This window comes from Saccopteryx leptura, chromosome 10 (genome assembly GCF_036850995.1).
Source record: "Saccopteryx leptura isolate mSacLep1 chromosome 10, mSacLep1_pri_phased_curated, whole genome shotgun sequence".
NCBI lineage: Eukaryota > Metazoa > Chordata > Mammalia > Chiroptera > Emballonuridae > Saccopteryx > Saccopteryx leptura.
The window spans coordinates 3,799,244-3,812,507 of record NC_089512.1 but is presented as its reverse complement, the minus strand read 5'-3'; positions in this window follow the sequence as shown (position 1 = coordinate 3,812,507).

Here is a 13,264-nt window from a genome sequence, read left to right as displayed (position 1 = left end):
ACGTGCTGCTTACTGCGGATTTCAGCTCTTCAGTGTAACGGGAAGCCTCTGTTGAGAATGATCCTTTGCAACACTGGGCTAAAGAGCGTGTTCCTTTCTAGACTGTAAGAGGGTGAACGACAGACACCCAGAGCCTTTCCGTTCCTAACCGTCTGGGATCTAAACAGATCCTTCACCAAACAAAGAAAAAATAATAATAAAACAAGAGATGGGCATTTACCAATCCATTTAATATGCTGATCTTCGTTACTCTGGGTGCAAAGAGGTAAACAGTGAGCAAAGGGAATTAAATCGTTAGCCTGGGAAAGACAGAAAGCATCCTTCCCCAACGACGAGCACTACCTAGCCTTTTAGACACTGCCCATCTCTGACCTCTGATGTCCGCGTCCACGTCCGCGGCAGGGCTGTTCGGGCAGGGTCGTCGTTAGGCCCAGGAGCGGTCAGTGCTCACGAATGCCCACTCACTCTCCCTGGGGGACAGCACCGCACTCAGCACTTTACAGAACCTTTCATTCAAAGCTCACAGCCCTGTGGGGTGGGGGCCAGGACGTCCCCCTGTTTTCATAGGTGAAGCCACGGAGACTCGGGCACATTAACGGGCTGGGCCGAGGTCAGGGAGGCAGCAATGGAGGAAGTGCCGTGTGAGTCCCGGCTCCTGGGGCCAGAGCGCGAGCCACATCCTCTTCCATGCGGACTGTCTGGTGGTGAGAGGGGGTCCCCGCCAACCTGCCAGGACAGAGTCCGTCTGGGAGTGCGGGGGCCCTGTTGCTGTCTCGCTCACACGGGGTCATCAGGGTAGACACGGGGTTGCCGTCGGCATCCCGGGCGCTCAACAAGTGAATGCGATAACCGACTCCACCCACGGACACGCGCTTGCCGGGCACTCGGGTATGGCCACCCACTTCCAGCTCGCAAACAGTCCTCGTCCTGCTGGGCCTCTTCCTACATCTGTGCTGATGCCAACCCTGTCCTTTAAAAAGCCATCCTCTCTTTTGAAAAATAAATAAATAAATAAATGCATCAAGCTTGCAACTTAGCACGTCTCTGCTCCCCACGCACCCCTGATGCTGTGGATTAGGAAGCACCTGCTCTCTGCTCCTCTCCTGCAACCCCAGTGAAACCTGGTTCAGTCCAGATGCAGACGAGGTCCAGTGAACGGGCGCCTGGCTGAATTAGATCGATGTCATGAAGTTAAACAGATACTCATTTGGGCGTTCACTGTGTCCCCGGGACGGAAAGCCCAGGCCCTGCCCTTCTGAGTTTATCATCCCGCGGGGAGAGGACAGACAGGTACCCCCCAGTCCTCTCTCAAGCAGGACCCATGTCCATGGGAGCAGAGACGTGGGCTCCTTAGAAAGGAGACACAATTGCCACCAGCCTGTGTGCCCAGGACAACTCTACGTGGAGACAGAGATGTCCCGTATCGGCAGTGCCCCCGAGGATGTGAAATGGGGCTGGCGGGGGTGAGAAATGATCTAACCTTTTTATTTCAGTTTACTTCTGTGACATTTAAATACCCAGATGGTGGCCGGCGGCTTCCGTGCCGGGCGGCACAGACGGAGCTGTTCGTTCATCCAGGGAGCCGTTAAGAACGCAGGCGTTCACGGCTTATGGAGGTTTTGAGGAGAGAGGTCTGGGGCAGGGTCTGAGAATGGATGTGGTTTTAGAAAGCTCCCCGGAGGGTTACAGCGCAGGCTGGGTTTAAATATTCCAGACGTGGGCATCCTGGCTCAGTTCTGCCCGACAACCACCCACACGCCCCGAGGGCCTGGCGGGCACGCTGGTCTGGGCTGGACGGCTGCAGAGACAGACGGGTCTCGTTCCTCCCTCTGCTACCTGTCCCCGTGCGCTCAGCAGGGACCCGCGCTCCCAGCTCACGATCGAGGTCCCAGGTTAGGTTTTACTCGGCTTCCTGGTCACTGGGCCTCACGCAGAGCCCGGCCTCTGGGTGTTTCACGGTTGATGGCTGAAACAAACAAGGTATGTCACAAGACACAGTTCAGGTAACTGACGGGGCCGGGGACCCCGGAAAATGAAGCTCAGCTGAGGGCAGGTGTAGGGACAACGGAGCGGAACTGGCAATCACAAGAAAGTCATGCGCGCTTAAAAACGTTCCTGGTTTGAATCCAGAAGGACGTTCATCAAGGAAGCACTGTTCTGTCCGGAATCTCGGGATGAGGCACGCACAGGTTTTCTCCAGGACGGGGCCTGCGCACACCCGGGTCCCCTGCGCACCTCCCCGCTCCTCGCTGCCGCCTTGGAGAGGAGCCGCCGGCAGAGAACGTTTACCCAGAAGACCACCTCGACAGAAAACGTTCAGCCCTGTCCCAGAAGCATGACTCTTGGTGTTGTTCCCAAAGGGAGGGATGATGGCCACAAACTCTTTGGAAATGAAGAATTTCTAAGGGCCAGTGTGCGACAGAGCCCAGCAGAGAGGGCTGAGCACACAGGTGGACACGCAGACGTTCTTGTTGAAAAGAACAGGATGTTTTCGGTGAGAATGGACCTATGTGGTTTGCACTGTAGACCTTTCAGCTGCCGGCCATCAGAGACCTTTGTCATTTCTGGATCGTGTCTTTGGGCGAGATAATCCCAGGAGAAAGGAGATAAAAGTCCTCCTCAAAACGAGCAAGGCAAACTCCTCTGACGGCGGCAAAGGTGGACGTGGGTTCTGAGGGCCCGGGAAACTCTCTCCGTATCCCCCCCCCCCCAGCAGAAGAGCAAAGCGGGCCAGGAAACGTGACCCCAGGAGGCAGCCCCTCCGGGCAGGAGGAACCCCGTTTTGGCACCAGCAGGTCGAAGGCAGGTTGGGCTCGGCAGCTCGTGGCTCTCCTGGTCTCCCGACCTCCCCCGGAGAGCAGTCAGTGGCGTTTCTCGTGAGGCTGTTAAAAGGCTCGAGGGAGCTCACGTGTGTCACATGCCCGGGACAGTCACCACGAGTCCTGCAGTCCGGAACCAAGGACTTCTTCCGGGTTGAACTGCGTCCTGCGCCATCTACTGGGTTCTCAGCCTGGGTCCCCCTTTGAAACCATGCCGGTGCAGATATCATTAGTTAAGGTGAGGTCATGCCGGAGTGGGGCGGGGGACCTATCGGACAGGACTAGTGTCCTTATAAGAGTGAGGATGGCGTGAAGACCAAGACAGAGCAGATGGCTTTGTGGAGACAGACCACGGAGCAGGCCATGCGTCCGTGGAGCTGTAAACCAAGGGACACCAGGTGTGCCAGTACCCCCCCCCCCAGAGAGAGGAACGGGCGGGGGGGGTCCCTCTCAGGTTCCAGGTGGCAGGCAGCCCCGTCGATGCAGTTATACCTTGACTGCAGACTACCAGGCCCTGGACTGAGAGACGGTACACCCCTGCGGTTCAAGCCCCGGTGTGTAGCTCCTCGTTAGGGCGGCCCGGGCGTGCCACCCGGTGCCACGGGGACGGGAAACACGGCGGCCCGGGCGCGCCACCCGGTGCCACGGGGACGGGAAACACGGCGGCCCGGGCGTGCCACCCGGTGCCACGGGGACGGGAAACACGGCGGCCCGGGCGTGCCACCCGGTGCCACGGGGACGGGAAACACGGCGGCCTGGGCGTGCCACCCGGTGCCACAAGGACGGGAAACATGGCGGAGGGACAGGAAACACGGCGGCCCCGGGCGCTCCACCCGGGGCCACGGGGATGGGAAACACGGCGGCCCGGGTGCGCCACCCGGTGCCACAGGGACGGGAAACACGGCGGCCCGGGCGTGCCACCCGGTGCCACAGGGACGGGAAACATGGCAGAGGGACGGGAAACACGGCGGCCCCGGGCGCGCCACCCGGTGCCACGGGGATGGGAAACATGGCGGCCCAGGCGTGCCACCTGGTGCCACGGGGACGGGAAACACGGCGGCCCGGGCGCGCCACCCGGTGCCACAGGGACGGGAACCACGCTCCTGGCTGTCTGGGTGTGAGCGTGATGTTATCACATGCCGAAGGGGCTGTCTCCTCGCCCTCCCTCTCCCCGCTGCGGACCCGCCACACGGACCAAGGACGAAGGAGGTCGTTACCTTCCACAGCCTGGAGGTCCGGGGGTGGGGAGACACCCATTTCCTCCTTTTCAAAGAATCTCACCAACTTGATCTTCTGCAGCATCTTCTGGGACCCAGCAAGCAAGACTGCTGCTTATTCATGAACTAGGTCAGCTCTGTGCCAAGATCATTTCCCTCAATATGCTGAAAGTCACCCAGCACATCCCAGTCGGGAGAATTCTGAGGCCGACGGTCTCCCCAATCCCTTTTAAACCTGAGGTTCTGCGGCAGGTAGAGGAGGCAGGACCGGGAACAAACGTAGCTATGGGTTTTTTTTCTGCTTAAATCACATGTAGGATCCAGAAAGACGCCCCCTCCCCCGCCCTCATTCTTGAGAGGAAAGGAGCTATTTGCATAGCTGGAATCATAAAGTAGCAGTTTAACATCATTGAATTGAGACCCAACAGAAGGCTGAACAGAACACAACGTGAACCAACCGCCGGGCGGTTTTATTGCTCATTTACTGTTCCAGCAAGTGCCGCGCAGCAGAAGGACCACAAAATCGATTCATTCTAGCCTTTTCTTTTTTTTTTTTAACAAATTATTTTAATTCTCCTCTCGTAATATGTGTCTGAATGAAATAACGGCTCTGTGATGACTGCTGCGATGAAAATGTTAAATGAACGTGAAGTCCTTACGCTGGCGGCCTCACCGCGCCCAGGAGGCTCGGTCTTGTCACCTCCCGCGAGTCCTTCCCAGGGCATCGCTCCGTGTTTGCACAGGAGATGGAGACCCCGTCGCGCGCCAGGCCGGGAAGTGCCACACGGTAGCACTTATATTGGTGAGAGGAGGGCAGAGAGTGAGGCAGACTACTGCATGCACCCTGACTGGGATCCACCCAGGAAACCCTGTCTGGGGCTGATGCTCAAGCACGGAGCTATTTTTAGCACCTGAGGTTGACACACTTGGAAAACCAAACTATCCTAAATGCCTGGGGCCAGGCTTGAACCAATCAAGCCATGTCTGCAGGAGGGAAAGAGGGAGAGAAAGGGGAGACAGAGGGATGGAGGAGGATCAGATGGTCACTTCTCCTGTGTGACCAGACCAGGAATCGAACCCAGGATATCCATACGCCAGCTGATGCTCTATCCACTGAGCCACCAGCCAGGGCCCATTTCGGAATATTTATTGCAGTTTTCTTAACTCACAGAGAGTTCTGTACTGCTTTGTTTTGCTGTTGTTGTTGTTACATATTTTTAATCAAGTAGTATAGTCTCTGTTACCTACCTGACATTTTAACAATTTCATTAAAAAAAATTAAACATTCAATATCCTTATGGTGAGAGCCTAGGCCTTTTAGCTCTGATCTAGGGGAATTTCTCTCGAGTCTGACTACTTAGCGTTTGCCAGTTAGAGGACTAAGCGTTTCAAGGTGAGCTTGGGAGAAGGTCGGGCACTCAGCCATTCCAAATGAACACTTTCCTTTAAAACCCGGAGACCGAGAGATGGAAACGTAGGCGTCGTTAGCATCAACGTTCTGCTGCTCGAGGTTAAAGACGGCAGCGGTCGGGGGAATGACCGTGTGTGCCCTTCGACTTGATGGACCAAACGCACATTGTATTTCTACAGAATGCCATCTTTTTTTTTTTTTTTTAAAGTAGCAAAATAAAGCCATCTGTCCCGGAGCTCTAAAAATAAACTTGGCTTCAAGTTCCTTTTTTTTTCTAAGTGATTTTTATACGACTGTTGGTTCTAATAAGGATTTAGGGAACTTGATTTTCTTCATCATTAGGAGAGAGAGCATGAATACAGTCTGGAGGGTGCCTGCCTGTTCAAAGCGTCCCTCTGAAGGGTCTGGGGACCCTGCGCCTCTGTAAGGCGAGTGTGTCACAATGGCCAGAGGACAGGGGTGGGGAGCCCGATGTGGGGGTCTAAGGGGCAGCAGCGGGAACGGGGCTCTCCCTGTGTTCTCCCAGCACCCAGCGGGGCCCCCGGCAATGGCTCAGAGACCGAGTGACCGGCCAGAGTTCCCACAGTGCACCGGTGCGGATGCAGAGATTAAAGCTGAGTCTGCTGCACTGTGAGGTTGGGGGGTCCTGTCGGGGGTCCCCTCTGGGGTCCGCCTGCCCGGCCCGTCCTCTGGGGCCTCCGGGGACCCCTGTGAGTGCACCCCCACCCTCTGTGTACATCCCAGAAAGCTCAGAGGTGCAGGAGGACCTTGGGGAACCAGCCGACGAGCCTCGGCGAACCTGCGAGTTCATTTTCTGGGTCGCTGGAGCCTCCTGGACGGTTTTCCTTTTTGTCTTTCTGTCTTTCCCTCTTCCGTACCCACGTCTTGCCTCTGACAGGGTGGCCACTATGATGATTGACTTTTGGAAGACGTATTTCTTCCAGGCCCTGATAAGCAACTCAGATTGGAATCCCCTCCCCACCCTCACTCCACCCCTCAAATCTAAAGTCTTAGTGATGCACTTATTTTTGTCCATTTTTCCCTTTTCTCTAAAATGTAGAGTCTGGGGGGGGGGTGGATTCTAGTTCATTAGAATTTATTTCTGGTCATCATCCAGTTTTTAAGTTGTTTTGGTAAAATTAGAATCAGGTGGACACTTCCTCCCCGAGTTTGAAATCATTGCTTATTATAGATTCTCCGTGGTGCCAAGGGGCTCCCCTACATTAGTGCGCGCCTGAGACCGAGGGCCCCAGAGTCAGGCTGATGGGGCGCACACATGGGGGGGGGCTGATGACGTAGTTTAGGCTTCCCGCGACCAGAGGGTGCAAAGGAACCGCTGCGGACGCTGAGGTGCCCGCGTGCGTTAGAAACTATAGCGCTTTCTATAGCCTCTCCTCCACCCACAGGCTTCATTAAGTTAAAAGTAAAGAGAATAACTCTGTAATCGAATATCCCTACCTTCACTCAGAGCCACGAAAATACGAAGTCAGCCCATGCTATGAGAAGGTCATCTGTATTCCTCTCCTCTCTAGTTTCCCGATAGAAACGGTAGTTACCTCTTGACCTTTACATACAGGAATCATCTTCTTAATGAAGTGAAACTGAAGCTGTCTCTTAGAAAGGCTGACTAAGGGAAAAAAGGTTATTTCTTAATAAGACACATTGTAGAATAGATGGCACTGCAATCTAATCTACCCAGAACTACCTGGCACCTTAAAAGTTTATTCTGCAGGGTTTTCTGTTTTTAAGGAGAGACAGTTTCAACTTGGGATGTTCAAATGGTTATACCAGAGGGGAAAACATATATTAATTGTGGTTTATTAATACGTCAAATTACCCTGGCCAGTTGGCTCAGTGGTAGAGCATCTGCCTGGTGCGTGGATGTCCTGGGTTTGATACCTGGCCAGGGCACACAGGAGAAGTGCTCATCTGCTTCTCCACCCCCCCTTCTCGCTTCTCTCTCTCTCTCTCTCTCTCTTCACTTCCTGCAGCCATGGCTCGGTTGCAGTGACTTGTCCCTGGGTGCTGAGGATGGCTCCATGGCCTCTGCCTCAGGTGCTAAGAAGAGCTTGGTTGCTGAGCAATGGAGCAACGACCCCAGATGGGCACAGCATCACTCTCTAGTGGGCTTCTGGGGTGGATCCTGGTCAGGGCACATGTGGGAGTCTGTCTCTCTGCCTCCCCTCCCTCTCACTGAATTAAAAAAATAATAATAATAATATGTCAAGTTATGTTTAAATGAGGATGATGAGGACACGATTAAAAACAAGACCAGCACATGAAAACTATTCTCTTGAAAAAAATTAGGCAACTCGAAGTAGTAAGGGTTTGGCAACTTGGCATAAAACATGGACAGATAGCTTGTTTTTGCTTTGGGGTTTTTAAGTCTCAGAAATCTAGCACCTGTGTTAGCACTTAAGAGAAAATTCTGGGTTCAGAAGTATTACCATCAACATGTGGGTGAATTCGGTACCATTCCACATGCCTGCATGAGTGGCAGAACGAATCAGCATAGTTTACAGAGCACTGGTTCTGTGTAAGGGCTCCGGCAGAGGGGTGGGGGTCGGCAGGTGGAGGGGAGGTTATTTGCAAAGCAGTGGTGTCCTGGGTCCACGGAGTGCACTTGTTTCCAAATCCAAGTTTAGAGACGTTTTGTAGTAGCTTGAAATTGGTCATGGTGGGTGTATTTACACCACGGAAATGGGCAGACCCTACACGCCAGGCTTTATCTTCTCAGAGAGCCAGCTGGTACATTTCCCAGCATACCCCCAGAGCTGCGAAGGAGGGGGGATGGTACATGGAAGAGGAGCTATGTCATGCTGAGTGAGACCTAAGGGCTGCCAGCATCAGAATGGAAATCATAGGAAGGTAAGGACCGTGCCTAGTTTGGAAGGCCTTTAGGGTTTTGCTAAGGAGTTTCCTCTCGTTGATGGTACTTGGCAACTACCTGGAAGAAATCAGAGGATATATTCAAAAGGGAGAGAACAAAGAAAGTTTGAAAAGGGGACCATTTACAAGGCACAGGCAAGGTTAAGGCAAACTCAAGGATCGGCAGACACTCCCAAGCTAGCAACTGTAGGAAGCGGAAGCCAACAAGAAACCGGAGGGCAAAGACCCCACCCACACAGCCTGACCCCCAGAACACACAGCCACGTGGAGAAGGCGGGCGGGTCTGGTGGGCGGGGGGAGGATCCGGAAACCAGAGGGCAAAGACCCCACCCACACAGCCTGACCCCCAGAACACACAGCCACGTGGAGAAGGCGGGCGGGTCTGGTGGGCAGGGGGAGGATCCGGAAACCGGAGGGCAAAGACCCCCAGAACACGGAGCCACGTGGAGAAGGCGGGCGGGTCTGGTGGGCGGGGGGCGTATCCAGAAACCAGAGGGCAAAGACCCCCAGAACACGGAGCCACGTGGAGAAGGCGGGCGGGTCTGGTGGGAGGGGGGCGTATCCGGAAACCGGAGGGCAAAGACCCCACCCACACAGCCTGACCCCCAGAACACGGAGCCACGTGGAGAAGGCGGGCGGGTCTGGTGGGCGGGGGCGTATCCGGAAACCAGAGGGCAAAGACCCCACCCACACAGCCTGACCCCCAGAACACGGAGCCACGTGGAGAAGGCGGGCGGGTCTGGTGGGGCGGGGGCGGATCCGGCACAGGCCCCTCGCCAGTGGGGGCCACTGACCACCTTTGTACAAGGCGCTGAGATACTTCCACAAGATCAGAAGGGTCTTTCCAGCAGCTGCGTACAGAGACCGGAGAGGGGACATCGTGGGTGGCGAGCCCCGCTAGGAAGCACTGACAGTGAGCCTCAGAGCCGTCGGGACACTGGCATCGGGATTGTGGTGCTGGGGGCAGAGAGGGCTGGGGGGGGGGAGATCTAGGAGGCGTCACAGCTGAGGAGAGGCGGAGAGGGGGAGGGAAGAGTTAAACGTCACAGCAAGGCGGGAGCCTGGATGACTGACGAGGGACAGCAGACCAGGGCAGAGCGAGCATGGCCTGTGCGGGCCGGCTGGTTCCCCTGTGTGCACAGAGAGAGGGCAGAGAGGCTGGGGAACTGGTTCCCGGGGCCCCGGTGGTAGCGGCTCTGGCCCTCTGCAGAAGGCTGTGCGGCCCCCTCTGGTACAGCCAGAGCTCGTCTGCGTCCTGGAGACCACGCCTCCTCAGGGATGGGATTTTGAGTGTGAAACCATCCCGCAGGCATTTTGGAAAGGTGAGACTGGGGTCTGGGCACGCGGCTGTGCCCGAGAGGCACTTGGATGCTCATTCTCCCAAAGATCCAGCGCAGAAGACCTACGACCCCAAGGGGCGCGGAGAGAAAAGCGGGTTAGTCACGCTGGGGTTCGGGGGAGCCCCAGACGCACGCCGTGACGCGCAGCGTGAGTGCGATGGACAGCCCTGCGTCCTGCTGAAAAATATCTGACTCCGTCTCCTCCACCTCCTGTGCTAGCTGCTCGGTGATCACTAGCGTGCGAACTCCGTTGCCTGTCAGTACAGAGACGGCGCTCAAACACACGAGTCGAGGGGCAGCCTGCTGGCCCGAATGGAGATCGTCCCTGTGTGAGGGGCCGTCCTCGCCGAGATCAGGCAGGACAGCAGGTCTCCACGGAGGACAGATCAATACCAGCGAGGTTCTGGGGTCGTCAGCCCCCTAATGACATCACTCACCACCTCCGTCTCCGGGAGGACCTTGCCCACTCCACATCGGTCCCCTCCTTGCGTGGTGACAGCAGCCCGATGTGGCTGACGGGCAGACTGTCTCATGGGGGTGGGGGTGGGGGGGCGTGAACAGGAAGGATGTTCTGCCCGTGAGGCCTCAGCACGCCAGGTCAGAGGGGTTTGATCTCTGAGACGCTCCCAGACTAGAGTCACCACAGTGCACAGTGCATCGTATCGTCAGCTAACCTGGGTCTGAAGTCTTAATCGAGGGTTCGTCTACAACAGTGGTCCCCAACCTGTTTTGGGCCACGGACCGGTTTAATGTCACAAAATATTTTCACGGACCAGCCTTTAGGGTGGGACGGCTAAATGTATCACGTGACCGAGACAAGCGTCAAGAGTGAGTCTTAGATGGATGTAACAGAGGGAATCTGGTCATTTTCTAAAAATAAAACATCGTTCAGACTTAAATATAAATAAAACGGAAATAATGTCAGTTATTTATTCTGTCTCTGTGAACCGGTACCAGTCTGCGGCCCGGGGGGTTGGAGATCACTGGTCTACAATAAAAGGAAAATGTATTATGGGGTGGGGAGGAGCGGAGACCATGGGCAGCAGAAAATCAAAGATCAATAAATTTGGACACAGCCTGCCTTCACGTTCGTGTCCCTTGTATCTTTATCCGAGGGTTCGAGAGGTTAAGCTGTACCCCCAGGATCCACGTAGATATGAGGGAGGGCGTTGTCCCCTGTTGTCCCCCGCGTGCCCGTCAGCTCTGGGAGCTCGGCACGCCCTGTGCCCGTGACCCAGGCGCTGGCCTGCCACTCGACCAGCGAGGGCTCTGCTGTGCCCTTGCTCAGGCGACTGTCACCCCCGGAAACCAACCCTGCTGCTCCTCCCCCCACTTCCGTGAGTAGCTGCACCCCATCCGGCTCCCCCCTACGCCAGGCAGACTCGCTCTCTGAGCACTGCTCCAGTTCTGCCTCCTCTGAACCCCATGTGTACTCACTCCGGAGGGAGGGGAAAGGGAGGGCTGGAGCCAGTGACCCCTCTCTGTCCTAGTCTAATCCACACTGGTCTTCTCTTGGCTCCTCAAACTCATCACGCTCCCTCGAATCTCGGGCCGTGGCTTGCGAAGCTCTCTTCAGCACCCCGGCGCCCGGAGACTTGGGTTGATGTGTCTTCTCTTAGAAGGCTGGGTGTTTTAACGTTGCCCTGTGGCCCCCTGGACCTCTCTCTCCCTGGACCGAACGCAGCCACACCCGCACGCCCAGCTGTGCGGCCGCTGGATTAGCGAAGGGCTCACACTTCATCTGTGTCGCTGACCACTGCGTCCCCTGCTCACAGAGAAAGGTCCGCACAGAGGTGGTGCTGTCCGCCTCTGCCCAGTGACGGACGGGAGTGCCTGCCGTGTGTGGGTTCGGCTTCGTAGCAAGTGGTGTCACACATGTCCCCGTAGCAGCCCCCTGGGTTCACGTCCACTCCTCCGTTCTGCAGATGTGAGGGCTTTAGGGGCCAAACCAGTGGCGTCTTCACTGAGCACACACAGCCAGCAGGTGACAGGGTAGACCTCCGGACCCGGACCCATGTCATCGGAGCCGAGGTATTTTCTATTTTGTTGGGAATGTCCACAGATGATCACTTAATTACTTTCCGCCCCCAGCCCCCACCCCCACCGCGCCGTCCCACTTCTAATAGCACTTGATGCTCCACCTGCATTTAATGAATACTTTTTGATGACTTACCCTTTCTTGGCATCAAGTATCACAAAAGCATCCCTAAGCGAGCTCAAGGCTCTGTAATAACCTCCCTGAAATAAGGCGCCATCTCTGCATATAATGCGGGTTCACGACCTGCTCATTTCTACTGCGCCACACCAGACGTGATTCTGTGACGCGCGCTGAGAAGCGGCCGCAGGGCAGAGGGAACAGACGCACAGAACGGAGCTCCCTCTTGGCTCTGCGTCACCGAGCATTTGCAAAGCACCCGGTGTTCTTCTAGGTGCCGGGGGCCTCCGCTGGGTCAGCCAGTCCTTCCCTCCAGCTGTTAGCTGGCGGTGGTTGGTGTTGGTGGTGAATAACCGTGATGGGGATAAATTATCCTAAATTAGGGAAACACACGGTGTCCTAGAACGTGAGGACGAGGAGAGGTGGGAAAACCCAGGACACAGTGACGAGCTGGGCCTGGAGGAGAAGCAGGGGATGGGGACCCGGTCTGACACACGGCCGGCTGTCTGAAGAGGCTGGGTGAATTCCTTATCTCCGGTGTCCTCCTTGTCTTTAGAGTGGGACGATGATCCTCCCCTGCGGAGGGGCCCTGCGCTCCCCCGGCTCACTTAGAAAGCACCGTTCATTGGCCCGCAAGGGTAGCCGGAGGTGACTAGCTAGCTGGCTGGCTGTCCCCGGAGTACTGATATCTCCAGTTCCTGGTAAATGCAGAAGCCACCTATCCATTGCGGAGCTCTGATTAGGAGGTTTAAATGAGACAACGGATATGAAGTTCTCTGCAAATAATGACTCCAGCTCCCAAAGAATTAAAAACATTAAAAAAAAAAATGAGGCGTTCACTTCATGGTATCCTCAACAACGCTCCTCTTCGTGTGCAAGTGACAGTCTGCTGGCGGGAGCAGGGGGAGAGGGTCAGTCCCAGGACCTGTCCCTCTGTCACTCCACCGGGGGTCTCTTTAAGAGTCACCCCGTCTGTCCTGCCTGGTGGCTTTCTCTCACTTTCTGACCGACCCTGCTCCCAGGAGGACTCTGCTAGTCGTCGCGCTGAGCGTTTTACACACGCCAGACCACGCTGTGACTTCACGACGGGTCCCGCGAGGTGTAACCTTTGGTTCTCTGAAGTCAGACAGCGTCCGGAATCCAGTTCCTTTTCGGGGAATGAGAAATTGAGACGATGATGAGCCAAGCCTTTCCTCTCTGGTGAGAGGACACCTTGGGGGGGGGTATAGTATTTCCAGACAGGGAAGGGGGTGTGTGACACGGGACAGAATCCAGAAGCGAGAAGGCTCTGATGTGGTCATCGGTTCGCCAGGGCTTTCGAAGCCCTTTGGCGGCCTCACGGTGTCTTGCACGCCTGGGCGCATCGGAAGCCATCCTGAGTCTCCCGCCAGGTGACAGGCAGGTGAGCCCCTGACTTCCACAGACGTCTCCTC